At 36.9% G+C, this 14,099-nt stretch overlaps 1 protein-coding gene across 12 annotated transcripts in view; it reads left to right on the top strand.

Annotated features, from left to right (window-relative positions):
• Nucleotides 1-14,099, top strand: part of FGF14 (fibroblast growth factor 14) — a 683,901-nt gene that overhangs the window by 24,370 nt on the left and 645,432 nt on the right. For 2 of the 12 annotated variants that reach the window (XM_025364155.1, XM_025364159.1), the window contains one exon: nt 9,139-9,306. The exons of the other annotated variants lie outside the window; for them this stretch is intronic. The gene's annotated coding sequence lies outside the window, so the exon portion shown is untranslated. The remainder of the gene's footprint in view (nt 1-9,138; nt 9,307-14,099) is intronic. 12 annotated transcript variants of the gene reach the window in all.

The following is a 14,099-nucleotide window of genomic DNA, read 5'->3' as shown; positions in this document are numbered from 1 at the left end:
AGATACTTTCAAAGAAAATATATATTAGTACATCCTGTTCTTTTGGTTATGATTTTTGATTTTACATGTACAGTTTTAAATTTGTTGTTGATCTTTTTAAGGAACAAGATTGGAAAAGCAAACAAGACAGATAGCTTTTATTGATACTTTAATTGCTGATTTGGGGTTGGGTTCTCTTGAGACTAGAGTTTTTTCTTGCATGAAAAGAAACCCACATGAATATTTTTCCTTACTGGAATTTGGAAGATATAACCTTACTGGAATTTGGAAGATATAAAGTTTATATTTAAAATTGTAGCCTCCCATATAAGCAGTCTTATTTATTGAATTTCAAGTATTCATTTTATTTCACTCAGAAGTTGGGTTTTATATGTATAATTTTTATTTTTTTCACTTATAAAGCCTTGCCTAGTCTTCTATATCATTGTTATTAAATAACGGTAAATTGAGTCAAAGAATTTCTTTCCAGTCATTAATTTACTACAAAGTCTTATACTTTCAGTTAAAACATTTTATTATTTGTATTACACTATATGCTGGCTGATTTGATCACCACTGTGACTTGTACACTGTGCTAGAAATTAGGGTACAGGAGCACAAAATACCTAATCCTGGCTGCAGCTGAGCACCTGCCCCTAGATCGATGCTGCCTAGTAGTGAAGATTAAGACAGTATGGATGTAGATTTCATTTGTGGGTGTAACTGTGGCAGCAGGGCTATTACTTTTTACCAGCATGAGTGACCTTTCCTATCACGGTGTGTTTCCAATTCCATTTGGGTACATTGAGCTGAAATGATTGGCCAGATGTTACGGCTCATTTATCTAAAGTCTCCCTTTAACTCTAGTTGTGTTATATTACTCTGCCTTTTTGAACTCTGTTTTGTTTAGTTCAAACAAACAAAAAGTTTAGTCATCTGAAGCAGAATTTAGCAAATGTGTATTTGTTAATCGAAATTCTCTCACATCTCAAATATTCTTTATCTTGCAGAATCAGCATAATTTACTAGCAAGCTTGTATTTTTATGACATTCTTTCAAGTTATTGGAAATTTAGTTAAAATTGCAGAAACTACCAATATCTCTTGAATCACTTAAAAATTTACTTTAGCCCTTAATTGAAAAACCGCTAGAAGAAATTGATTTGGTTTTGTATAATGTAATTCCTTTTGGTGAATGTTCAGTGAGATTAAATAATCTGACACATTTGCTTACTGACATATATGTATTTTATATGTAAGATATATATTTAAAATATATGTGAAATATCACCTGAAACTTTAAAATTTACTTTTACATTTATTATTATTCAATAAAATGAATAAGGTATGGACTTTTGCACTGATAAAAAGCAAACTTCTGCCTGCCTTTCTCCTTCACAGCTGAACATAATCACTTAAATGAACCATCATGCACTTAGACTTCATACTCACTCCCCTTACTTTTGTTGTACAACCATTTGTGCCCATTAAATTGTAAGTTCCAAAAAAATCTGACTCTGGCTGACTCATTAATAAATGTTCAGTACCCACAGGAGTGTTTTGCCGACAGGAGATGCTCATTATATTTTTAATAATTGAATTGTTTATTTTAAGGTCTCTTCAATAGATAATCAGAACCTGAAAGAGAAGTGTAAATAATAGCAACATTTTCTTTGTACTTTGAAACTACATCTAGGAAGAGTGACTGTAACGCTGTATTCCTAATTTGTATATCCGAAGACATTTCAGGTCTATTGTAGTACGATGTCATAGTAGGGTCACATGTACAATTAAACATAGACTTTCAGAGTTGAAAGGATCCTGAAATGTCATTATTCCAGCTTTCCATCCAATGCTTGAGTTCCTTCGATAGCAGTTGTTCCCAACTTTTGCTGTATATTAGAATGAGTTGGGGAGGTTTAAAAATCCCAGTGCTCAGGCCCCATCTCAGCCCACTTGTGTAAGAATTTCCAGGGGGGAGACCTAAGCATTGATATTTTCTTAGAACCCCATAGGTGATTCCAGTGCGCATTCCAGGTAGAGAGCCGTTGTTCTACAAAATCTCTGCAAAATATTTTTCCAATCTAATTGAACTCCTCTGAAGATGAGCACCTCACTACCAAAGTTTGACTTGTGTTTATTCCATTTATTCAAATAGTAACTTAATTATAAGTGTGTTTAAATTATAAGCTGGTTAAATGAAATAACACAAATCAAGCTCACCAATTTTAATACTCAGCTGTTGATAAACAACCCCGAAGAGTGACATTTACATTTAAATTATCTTCTTTGAAGTAGCATTGCAGCATTTTTGAATGACTTCCAAAAGGCTGATCATAAAATCACTTCAATCACTTTCAAATTTTACTTTAGCAGCAATGAAGTTATTTGGTATGACTCAGATGAACAGTCTGCTCTGTCCTGGAGTTATTATGGTCATTTCATTTTCTGCAACCTGGGGAAACAGACAAGGGATGAGCAGACTTGTTTTTACATGTACCTTACAGATTTGCCTTGCAGTGTTTATGGTTAAAAGTTAGGTAGGCACCTTTAGAAATGTGCTAGCTTCACAGGAAGGTAATTTACCCTGTAGACAATTTTAAATATACTGAAAGAATTGAGTGGAATAGTGAAGGCTTGGCTTTATAAAGCTCTTTGATTTTAGAGTAGAATTTTCAGAGAAAGCGCCATGTGACCACACACACAAACACACAAACCCGTATTCTTGCTTAGGAACTTATCTGTCCTGAGACCATCCACCTGCATGTCAGTTGTTTTGAGCACCTTTACATTTCTTTTGGTTCTTTAGTAGGACCTGGCTTCTAAAAGTCAGTATATGACATAACTGATAAATACTTAAGTAGTTCTAGGGTCTTAAGAGCTGTGTTTGAGTTTCACCTCCCTTCCTACTCATGGTGTAGCCTTGGGCAAATTATTAATTTCAGCCTTAGTTTCCCTAGTTTTACAGTACAAAGAATGCCATATATCTTGTAGGAATGTTATGAGGATTTGTAGTAATGCATATAAAACTTCACAGTAGCCCCTTCGTTATAGAAAGGCCTCATGGACTTAAATTTTGTGATACATTAGAATACCAGCATTGCTGGGCATACTACGATGATAATACATTTTCCTTTTTTTCCCTACAGTAGTAGGAAAAAATCCTGAGGCTAGTTCTGTAGTTCTTATGCTCCTTTATAAAAAACTATTCTGAGACATGATCTTAGATTGTTCCTTTACCAAAATGAGTTTCCTCTTGGAAGTCCTAATGCTTCAGCACATGGGTAAGCATGGGTCTCTTTAAGGATATAGAGGATAGGGGATGGTTGAAGCCCCTCGATTTTCTCTGGGGAACCAGGAACGTTAGCCTTTCTAGTAGCATACATCAACCAAGACTTTCCTGGCAGGTCTTCATTGCTAGTCTTCTTGTCTGTTACTTTGTAGAGTTGCCAGATAAAGGACAGCCATTTAAATTGGAATTTCAGATGAAGAACTAGATTTCTGTTAGTATAAATATGCCTCAAAGGCTGCATGGGACTTTTATATTTATTCATTATTTACTTGAAATTAAAATTTAACTGAGCATCCTGTAGGTTTCTTAGTTTTTCTGAATCTGACAACCCCTACCTACATGCTTTTTGGGGTTAGATGTTGGGCAGGTTTTATCCTAAAGTAATATATTACTATTTTTGAATGAAGTAGAGAGGAATACTTCTTAGTAAGTGAAAAGGCTAAATTATAGCATTAAAATGTCTTCATTGGTTAAAATACTACAAATATAATTGTTACAAATTAATATCAATAAATAAAAGTAGACAATGATGATCCACATAGAAGAACATCTTCCTACTTATCTAATCCCAAGAACTTAAGGGAATCTTGAACCTCAGCATCTTCCAACTACATACTTAAGGCATATTAAAGAGAATGTATGATAGTGTAAGTATATCCTTTTAAAAGAAAGTCTGAAATTAAAAAGGGTCGAAGTGTGATCATTCTTTGTTTAAGACATGTACAATCATTTTATTTATATATATTTTACATATTAGTGTAGCAATTCCTAATTACTCCATAACACACTGAATTCTCCCTTCTGTAAACTTGTAAAGCATTTACTCTGTTATTCATTTATTCATATTAAGTAAGCATCTTCTATGTGCCAGGAATTGTGCTGAGTGCTAAGGGTATAAAAATAAGAGCAAATCTCTGTCCATGTGGAGCTCATCATACAGCTCTGGAAACAGATACAATATTGACATTATAATGCAACGTGACAAGAGCTATAACAATGAAATGAATTGCTTCTAAGATCCAGAAAAAGTAGTCTGATGGAGGCTTCACTGGAGAAGGGACATTTAGACTGGATTTTCTAGGACTAAGAAGCAAATGAGGCTATTTTAGGCAGAGAAGGAGAGAGAGAGATAATGAGTAAAAAAGAATAATAATAAAAAAAAACCCCTCAAACCCAATACCCCAGCCTGTGAAATAACCTGCTGTAACTTGGAACTAGTGAGAAGACGGCATGGGGAGGGGCACCCTGGAAACAGGGTAGAATGTAAAGAGTTGGCGATTTGATTTAAAGACAGGGAAGAGGAGCCCATGAAGAACATTTTGTATCAGGTTATAAATTCTGTTTTTATTGTATAGTCAACAGAGTTTTAAATAAGACTGAGGCCTTAAGTCAGTAAGACCTAATTGTTTGTTTCAGGAATATATCTGGAATTTGAAATAACACGCGACCAGAAATTGTTGCAGTAGTTCACGGGATACATGAGGACAAAAGGAATAGTGTAGTTGCACTAGAAGTGGAGAGATCTTGAATGTGAGACATTTCTAAGTTAGAATTATTAGGATTTGAACACTTTTTCTGTTGTTGGTTTATTTTTGTTTTTATTGTTTGGTATGAGGAAGAAGGTATGAGGATAAAAAATAGGGATAGTTCATGTAGGTGTGTGTTATTTCCCTAAGGCCTTAAGGTCATTAGAGGAAGGATCTCTCTCCTAACAAACAATAGTGAATACAGTCTTGTTCAATTTAAACCAGAAACACAAAATGTTTAAGATGGGTGTATTTGTATGTCTGTACTTCATTATTATTTTGACAAATCTAGTCAGTATTACAAGAATAACAGGATGCACATTGGCAAACCCATTTTTATCCCACTTAGTTAAATAAAATAATCCAGTTGTCTGATACATAATGATTTTATCAAAATTAACCTTTGTCTTTGATAACTTCTGCTCTGTGATTGTTATCGTTTACTTTAAAATATAATCATGGCCAGGTGTGGTGGTGTATGCCTATAATCCCAGCTACTCAGGAGGCTGAGGTGGGAGGATCAAGACCAACCTGGCAACATAGACTCCATTTCGTAACAAACAAACAAAAATGTTTGTATCAAAATATCACGTGTACCCCATAAATATATATATGTATCTATTAGGTACCCATAATCATTAAAAATTTTTAAAAAATATAATAATGTATAGTTCTTTTCATTTTTTAATGTGTCAATATAATTATTCTTTGGTGCCAGGCATAGTGGCTCACAATTGTAATCCCAGCACTTTGGGAGGCCAAGGCAGGAGATCACTTGAGGCCAGGAGTTCAAGAGCAGCCTTAGCAACGTAGTGAGACCCTGTCTCTACAAAAAATTTAAAAAATTAGCTGGGCATGGTGGCATATGTCTGTCATTCTAGCTCCTGCGGAGGCTGAGGTGGGAGCATTACTTGAGCCTGGGCGGTTGAGGATGCAGTGAGGTTGCAGCACTGCACTCCAGCTTAGGCAACAAAGCAAGACCTTGTCTCAAAAAAAAAAAAAAAAAAAAAAAAATTCTTTTCCGTTTCAAAGGTAAAGAATTCAATGCTGGATAAGTCTGAGATAGACCAAATGTGGACTTTGAATTCATAGTTTTACCTTTGTCGCTCAGTGTTAAAATCATAAAACCTGCAACAAAGAAGCAACAAGCAGTGATGCTTTATATGGAAGGACTTTCTTGTTCCAAGAAATGTATCACTTTATATACAACACAATGTACTATTTAAAGGTAATATAAATTATATATTCCTATGCATTATTTCTCTGTTTATATATATTTTTATACTAAAAAAATGCTATTTGTGGGTTGAGTTTTACATGGGTGTATTAAGGGAGGCGCACCAGTTGTTGAGGTGTTGTATGAGATCTTTAAACACACCCAGACTCTAAGGCGGCAATGAATAACCTTGAACAGGTAAGGAGCCAGGTGGCCCTAGGGTAGGGAGAAAGTGCGACATTGTAACATCCCTTTGGATAATGTCTGCAGCCAGATCCTGTGTCACCATGACTCAGCATCACACAGACATTGATTGCACAGCACAAGGAACACACAGGAAGCAAAGCTGGTCTGTCACATGGCAATTAGTTTGAGACACCACACCTGTATTCCCACCGCGCATGTCATTCCCCCATATCTTTGGCTACCACAGAGGAAAGCAGAATGGATCTGGGCAATTTATTGTCTTACTTTCCACTTTTTCTGTGCTGCAGTGGGCATGTTGGTCATTGCTGGGAGCCCTTCAGTGAAGGAAAGTTACAGAACACCAAAAAGTGTCAGGAGCTTCCATGTGGCTGAAAAACCACATTCCATGGACATCAGCCAGTGTTGTAGTGTTAGGCTGTGATTTAGGCATGTAACTGGGCCAACGATTCCAGTTTTGCATGGAAAAAGCACACATGATTAGTTTTTCAATGAGGAAGTAGACAAGTTGTACTAATCTGTTGACTGAGAGCTTATAATATACTCATGATGAAATCTCTCTGGAGCAAGTCCTATGAAACAGTATAATGACTTGGCACAGGATGGCTGGATTTGCTTTAAAAAAAATTCTCATTCATGTTTATTTAGGTCCAAAGGATCCATTATACTTCAGCTTTATATGCTATTAAATTTAGAGATGACACAATTCAGGACACATCTTACATAGTTCTTTTGGTGGAACAAAAGCCCTGATAGAATAAGGTGACATTTATGGGCCTTTAATATCAACATTACAGAAGAAGGGGAATTGCATTTTCTTTGTATGTAAGAAAATAATGACTAGAGTAATTCTGAAATGAAATCATGGCATTATTGTCAGGATTGGTAAATCTTTTTAATTAAGTTATTATCATTTCCGTCATACAGCTGCATTTAATGTCTTAAGTAGGCAACATGATATTTTCACAGGAATTATCAAATAAACTCAGTATGTTAGCTTCCCAGGGACTTGGAAGCTTTGAATATAGAGGAGGAGAAGGTCCGATGAGGGGAAAAAGACCTTCTGAACCCCCTGTAGTCATAATTCCAGGGAAAGAAGGAGAAGAAACTTAAATATTTGTTAACTGCTTACTGTCTGTTAAGATTTTTAATGTATTTTATTCCCTTTAATTTTGAAAGCAATTCTGTGAGTTGAATAATTATTTCCATTTTTTTGCTAATGAGAAAACAAGCTCCTCAGAGAAGGTGAACAGAAACTGACCTATTAAAACCCTATCATGTAGGTACTGTGTAGGAAGTTAAGATGTATTTTCTCATTTAATTATCAAAATAAGTATCATTTTATGAACATGAATTAAAATAGGCTAGATTATACTTTGGTAACAAATAGACCCAAAATTTCAGTGGCTTAATAATATAAAGGTTTATTTTTCACTCACACAAAGTTGACTTTGATGCCAGGGGACTTCCCAAGCCAGTTCCTCCTGTGGTTTCTTGGCATTCGAGGCCAAGGGAAGGGAAGTAGCACCATGATGCGGTCACTGCCTGGAATGAGGACTCCTTGCTTGTTGCCGCAGGGAAAAGTGACAGGAGAAGACTGCATGGGTTCTTAAGGCCTCAGCCTGGGACTTACGCACATCCTCTTCCCTCTTAGCCCATTGTCCGGGGTCTAGTCACATGGACTCACCGCACAGTGGGCAGGTTGGGAATCGCAAGGGAGAAGAGGGATAGCAGTGACCCCAACTGGGTCTGCCACGGCACTGTCACCCCCATTTTAAAAATGAGAAGACTGAAGTTCAGAGAGGTTAGATTATGTTCCTTGATCACTTCCTTGGTGATCTGTAGACTTAGTTCTTGAAACTAGATGTCTCTCAGTCTAAAGAATCTGTTTTTTTGCCCTCTACTCCATCTCAGCCCACACACACTCTGAGTAATTTCGTGGTTTGGAGTTGGGTATGGATCTGTGGTCGCCAGCCTTCAAGATGGCTCCTGTCATCCTCGCCTCCTGGGATTCATGCCCTTGTTGTTCCCTCTGTCAGTGAATAGGGCTGACCTGTGTGACCAGTGTGGTATTGCAGAAGAGACAGTGTGACTTCTGGGACTAGGTCATAAAAGACAGTGGTGTTTTCATGTGTCAGTGCTCTCTGTTGGATCCCTTGCTCTGGGGAAAGCCAGCTGCCATCAGGTGGGGACGCTAGAGCAGCCCCAGGGAGCCCCGATGTGGCAAGGAACTGAGATCTTCTGCCAACACCCAGGACCAACTTGCCATCCATGAGAGTGGGCCATCTCGAAAGTGGGTGAGTCAACCCAGGTCAGCCTTCAGATGGTTGAGCCTAGGCCAACATCTTGACAGCAAACTCATGAGAGACCCTGGGCTAGAACCACTCAACTAAGCTGCTCCCAAATAATTCTTGACCCACAGACATTGTGTGAGGTGATAAATGCTTACTGCCATTTTAAGAAGCTAAGTTTTGGGGTAATTTATTATGTGGCAATAGATAACAATATAAACCTTTTTGGATTATTTCTTTGTGTTTTTCCCGCAACTCTGAGACAATTCCTACTTTTAACGATGAGTTTTTAAGAGCTAAATGAGAAAGTAATTGCCACACAATGTTATTAAATTTTAGCTGAATACATCTTATTATTTACTTTAATCTTGTAGTTCTAGGCAAGCTCTGTGTGAAGGTCTACACTAAAAAATGATATACTCTGATCTATTTCAGAAGGGAGAATTTTTGAAATTTACTTTCCATCAAATGTGTATTTTTCTGTTTTGAGATATTACCTGCTTGAGATTATTTTATAGTTTAAATTACATCGTGAAGTTTTGAGAAAGAATAAGCCAAGTACATTTTTATTAAGAGTTTACTGTCAGGAGGAAGACAGAATCTAGAAGTAACTCGTTGCTTTTTTTGCAAGGAGAGTATTGTCAGTGTTTCAGTCAGTGCTTGCTGCTGAGGTAGGAGAGAATAATTGTGTAAAGAGGGGCTCCCGCAGTGCAGGACAGGAAGCCACCATGTGAACACCACGTCCACGTGCAGGTCGCAGGCTTCATTATGTCCTGAATACCATGCCTCAGCATTTCATGTGAGTAGTCTTAGATTATTCATCAAAGAACGGGTTATGTTTACAAATATAATGGTTTTAAGGAATATTATAATTCAGCATCTTGACCACTGGTACTGGTACAACATGTTACAATATACTGTGCGTTTAAGTTTTTCAATCACACATGATTTACTCTTTAATGTTGTGCAGTCTTTCTGAGATCATCTTTAAGCTGGGGAATCTTGTGTTTCCCAGGGTACCAGGAGGGGAAGACTGGGTACGAGTCAGTAGTCTACAAACTCCAGTGAAAGGCAGCAGGATACAATTTCTATTTGATTTAACATTCTCTTAATATCGCTGTTTTAATAACCTTGTGTTGGGTGAGATAAAATTTTCTTAATGAAAACCTTTTCAATAACCATTGATGCCCATTTGCCCCTACCCCCATTAACAAACACTTCCCATATATACACTCTGAACTTTCTATCTTAGCTTACTTTTTGACAGTTGGGCAAATGACAGTGGAGAGAACATTGTTTAGATCAAACAACATATTATTGTTGGAAATATGGCTGTCTCCTAGAAATATAGCCAAGTCAGGGTAATAGTGACCATATATTATATTCACATATACGGATTTTGTAGGTCTACATATACAAAAATATAGACACATATACATTTCCACATATAACTATATATAAAAAACTGTTAACTGTAATTATAATTACACACACACACACACACACACACACACACACACACACACATATATACATAAACAGGTTGGAAGTAGGAGATCCCCAAGGAAGTGGAGACTGAAATTCAGACACGGAGACCTTAGCAAGGTGAGTCAGACAGTGAGAACTGATGAGAGATTCCCTGAAGGAACATCTAACAGATTTTAGTGGACAAAGCAAAACAAAGAATCAAAGATAATGCAAAAGTTTCTAATGAAAAGTCATACTTTAACAAGCATGGGGAAATATAATTACAAACTTTTGATATACATAATAATTTTTATGAGTAGAATCCAGAGAGGTGGCTGCAGCAGGAATTACTGCCACCGTTTTGTAAATGAAGAAACTGGCTCAAAGAATTTTAATTGATTTTTTTAAGGTTTCATAGTTAGTCGAGGATAAAGCCAAAATTGGAATCTGGGGGTTTTGACTTCAGATCTTTCCATTTCCATGGATTCCTCAACTGGGGGTCTGGGCGTGGCCCTCTAGGATCCATGCTGTACTATCCTGTCATGCATAGGCTGTGTGTGTCCGTGGATTTTCCCGGTTAGAGGACCCAGACTTTGAGATTCTCAAAGGGGCTGTGACTCGATAGAGCTTAAGAACTTTGTTTCTCCCTAGTGACTGCCTGGCTCAAGGGACCAGAAGGATGATGAAATGAGAGGGATGGTCCTGCTGAATCATTAGATCATGGAAAAGTACATTCCCACAATGGAGAGACCTAGTTGTGTCGAGAGTCCTGATTGCGGGACAGAAAAGAGCAAGAGTGTTGGAAGTTAGGTAAATTTTTAAGGGAAAAATCTTACTTGGGGCTGGGCTAACTCTGCATCCCACTCAGGAAAACAGGTCGGACTGAACAGTTTAGGCCACATGGATGTTATGACTAAGCAACAGTTTCGCAGCTTGCCCATGTGCATGTGCTTTCCAGTTTTTTGGATATTTCTCCCATAGACAGTTGTTCTTGTGCTCTGTTGCATGCTGATGCTCAACTGCAGAGGAACTGAATGGAGAAGTTCAGAGAGACAGTGGTTTCTGACCACTGGCTGTGGTGCTGTGGATGGTGCCAGTGAAGGGTGGATGCCTTCTGTTGAAAACTCGCTTCGACTTTGTCATCAAGGTGTCTCTGCCATTTTATAATCTAAAGTCAGATCTGTTTACACTTCATAAGTATTGTTGGGTTTACTTGGCAATATATAGAAATGTCTATTGAGAAGTCCTTCGAGTGCCATAATTCCTTTTTTCTCAAGCGTAGTAAATAGGAAATATTCTTAAGCATGAAATAGTGAAGAGCTAAAGTGGGAGGGCTGGAATTTGAAACTGCCTGAACAAACTCAGTCTCTAGAAGAACCCCACTACTGTTGGAGTTACTGTGAATATGTGAGCAACCTTCTAAGGCTGAATTGAGTCCACTATGAGTTTGTGGCTTGTTATACGAATTTCGAAACCATGAAAACAAATTGGCATGAAAGTAGTGTCATGCTAAAGCATCCTGGTTGCCTTAAACCTCAAGCATGGTGCCCAGAAACATATTTTACAGCACAACTGCTTTTGATCATTTGAGTGTTCACTAAGGAAATCATTGCATCACATTAATACACATGTGCACGTTTGTCCTATTGAAATTGACTTAAAAAGTTTAGTGCAAAATCCAGTGGCACTTATAGCATCTTCCTTATAATAAAAAAGTAGCAATAACACAATTTCCTTCAGATCCACAACCACGTACCTGGGTATCCAAATGATCTAAAATTGTTAGCTTAGCTCTGTCTCCATCTCAGGTGCAAACAAGGAAGCTGAAAGTGTGTTTTGGGGTTAAAATATTCAAATGCAACAAAATAATAGTCAAGACCTTTCTTCAGGAAAAGATCCGTTGAAAGACACTTGACAGGATCCTGCAGGACATTGAGTTCCATTCCCCTGAAAAATGGAAATATCTCTCTGTTTAATGTTAGACATGAAGGTAAAGAATCTTGCCTGTACATTTGTGGAAGCAGATAGAGAAGAAATCAATCAAACTATTCAGAGTGGCAACAGGACAAATAAAGAGCTCCCAACAGCGGTCACAGGCAGATGATGGAGACATCACATTAGAGAATTAAAGAATAATAGATTTTCTCCGGTTCAAGAAATGCCTTTTTTTCCCCTTGTGGCATAATAATAATAAACATTAATCTTAATGGCAGAATCCTGCTATGGGAAAAGAGCCTTTTCTAACAGAATGCAGTGGCAGTGTACTGGAACACATAGTGTTCTAATTGAGCATGTACCACACCTACATTTTTAGAGCACTTTACAGTTTACAAAGCTCTTTTAACACTTCTTATCTCATCCAAATAGGCTGGAGTCCTATTTCTGATTTCCCAGTTGACCATGTGAAATACAAAAACTTGCTCAACCTCTCCCAGAATCACTTTCTTTTCCTTGCAAAATGAGGAAATTAATGCCATCCCAAATGAATATTTTCTTTCTAAATCAGTGAATGAGAGTATGTTTTCTCTATAAATAAATTAGCAACTCTAATAACTGGAGGTCACAATTAACTGATCTAAATGTTAAGTCGATTAACCATTCAATTTGAATTTTGGAGTGTGTTAATTTTAACTGTGATTGGTGCAAAATTACTGTACATTTCGATTTCTTTGTTACTTAAATATTTTTCTTTCAGATGTATATCTCTCTTAAAACAATGAATTTTATTGTACTTCCTGTTACCGCAATGAAATATTATTAAAGTCAAGTCAGTTTTTAATGCCTTAATGGTTTAATATTCTTAACATGCTCACTATTTTTAATGAGTTTTTTCCTATAGAAAGTAAATCATTCTCTTTTTCAACACTTCAATAAAGTAACCTTTTCCATGTGAATTTAATTAACATGTAAGTTTTTTCCTTTCATAATATGATTAGAAAAAGATAATTCAGTATTTTTTTAATCTGATTTTGAAAATTTTACCCTGCAAAATCATTATTTAAAATTTGAGTTTTTTTTCTATACTTGTATGGACTTCAGAAATGAATATCAAAATAAAATCCTTTTTCTTTCTTCTTTTGGCATTGGATAAAATAGTGGTGTGGGCACCATGGGTTCTGTTCTCACTAAACTCATAATTTTTATAAGAAAGAGAGACACAGATTTATTGAATAAAATCTGTGCTGTGTCAACGAAGTGCTATTATATATAGAGGTAAACAGCTGATTTTGCCTGCAGGCAAGATTAACTTCCCCATATCATTCTGTTCATATTGCACTTATCCTGTTGATAAGGTATTATAATGAGAAAAGTTTCCATCTCCTCTGCTAAATATTTAACCTCTTAGAGCAGAAGCACTTTTATTTATCTCAATATCTCTATTCCTTACCTTGAATTATGCTGATTAAACATTTACTGAATTCAGTTTGGTGGAGAGAAGTTAGAAGAGCCCATAGAGGAGATAACATTTAGTAAATGAGATAATACTCGACATAGGCTTGAATAATAATGAGCCAGAAAAAGATAAAATAGGGATGAGGAGGAAAGTACAGTCCTAGCAAAATCATGAGGGAATGAAAGCTTGTAAAGTATTTGCAAAAGGGTGACCTAGTGTTAGGGAGTGGCTAGAAATGGAGATGAAACGGTTTGACCCAAGCCATATTTATAAGGGCCTGGACTATCATGGCAATGAATTTAGAGTCTTCTGGAACAAACAGATCACATCAGTGTCTGGCAGTAGTGAGGACACTTCCAGCAGCAGTGGCCCCAAAAAGAAGGGCACGACAATACTTCAAATAAGAAGATGAAGTCCTGAACCAAGGCAGTGGCTGTGGAAATGGAGAAGAGGACATGATACCAAGAGACAATGAAGACTGAAGGAGACTGGGCCACTGACACCATGAAACCACCATGTCAGCCTGGGACTGCTTTTCACGTCCACAGTTATTTGAGAGATTAAAAAAAAAAAAAATCCTATTTTGTTCAAGCAAATGCTATTAGGTTCTCTGCTATGTCAGTTAAAATCGTAACCTAACGAATACAAGGAAGACATCCAATGGGTTCAGTTTGGAAGATGTGAAATCTAAAGTTGTTTTAAGGGTTTAGAATTCAAAATAGTGTTCAAAG

The sequence above is a fragment of the Theropithecus gelada genome, chromosome 17 (genome assembly GCF_003255815.1).
Source record: "Theropithecus gelada isolate Dixy chromosome 17, Tgel_1.0, whole genome shotgun sequence".
Taxonomy (NCBI): domain Eukaryota; kingdom Metazoa; phylum Chordata; class Mammalia; order Primates; family Cercopithecidae; genus Theropithecus; species Theropithecus gelada.
This window is presented reverse-complemented; position numbering and strand designations above follow the sequence as displayed.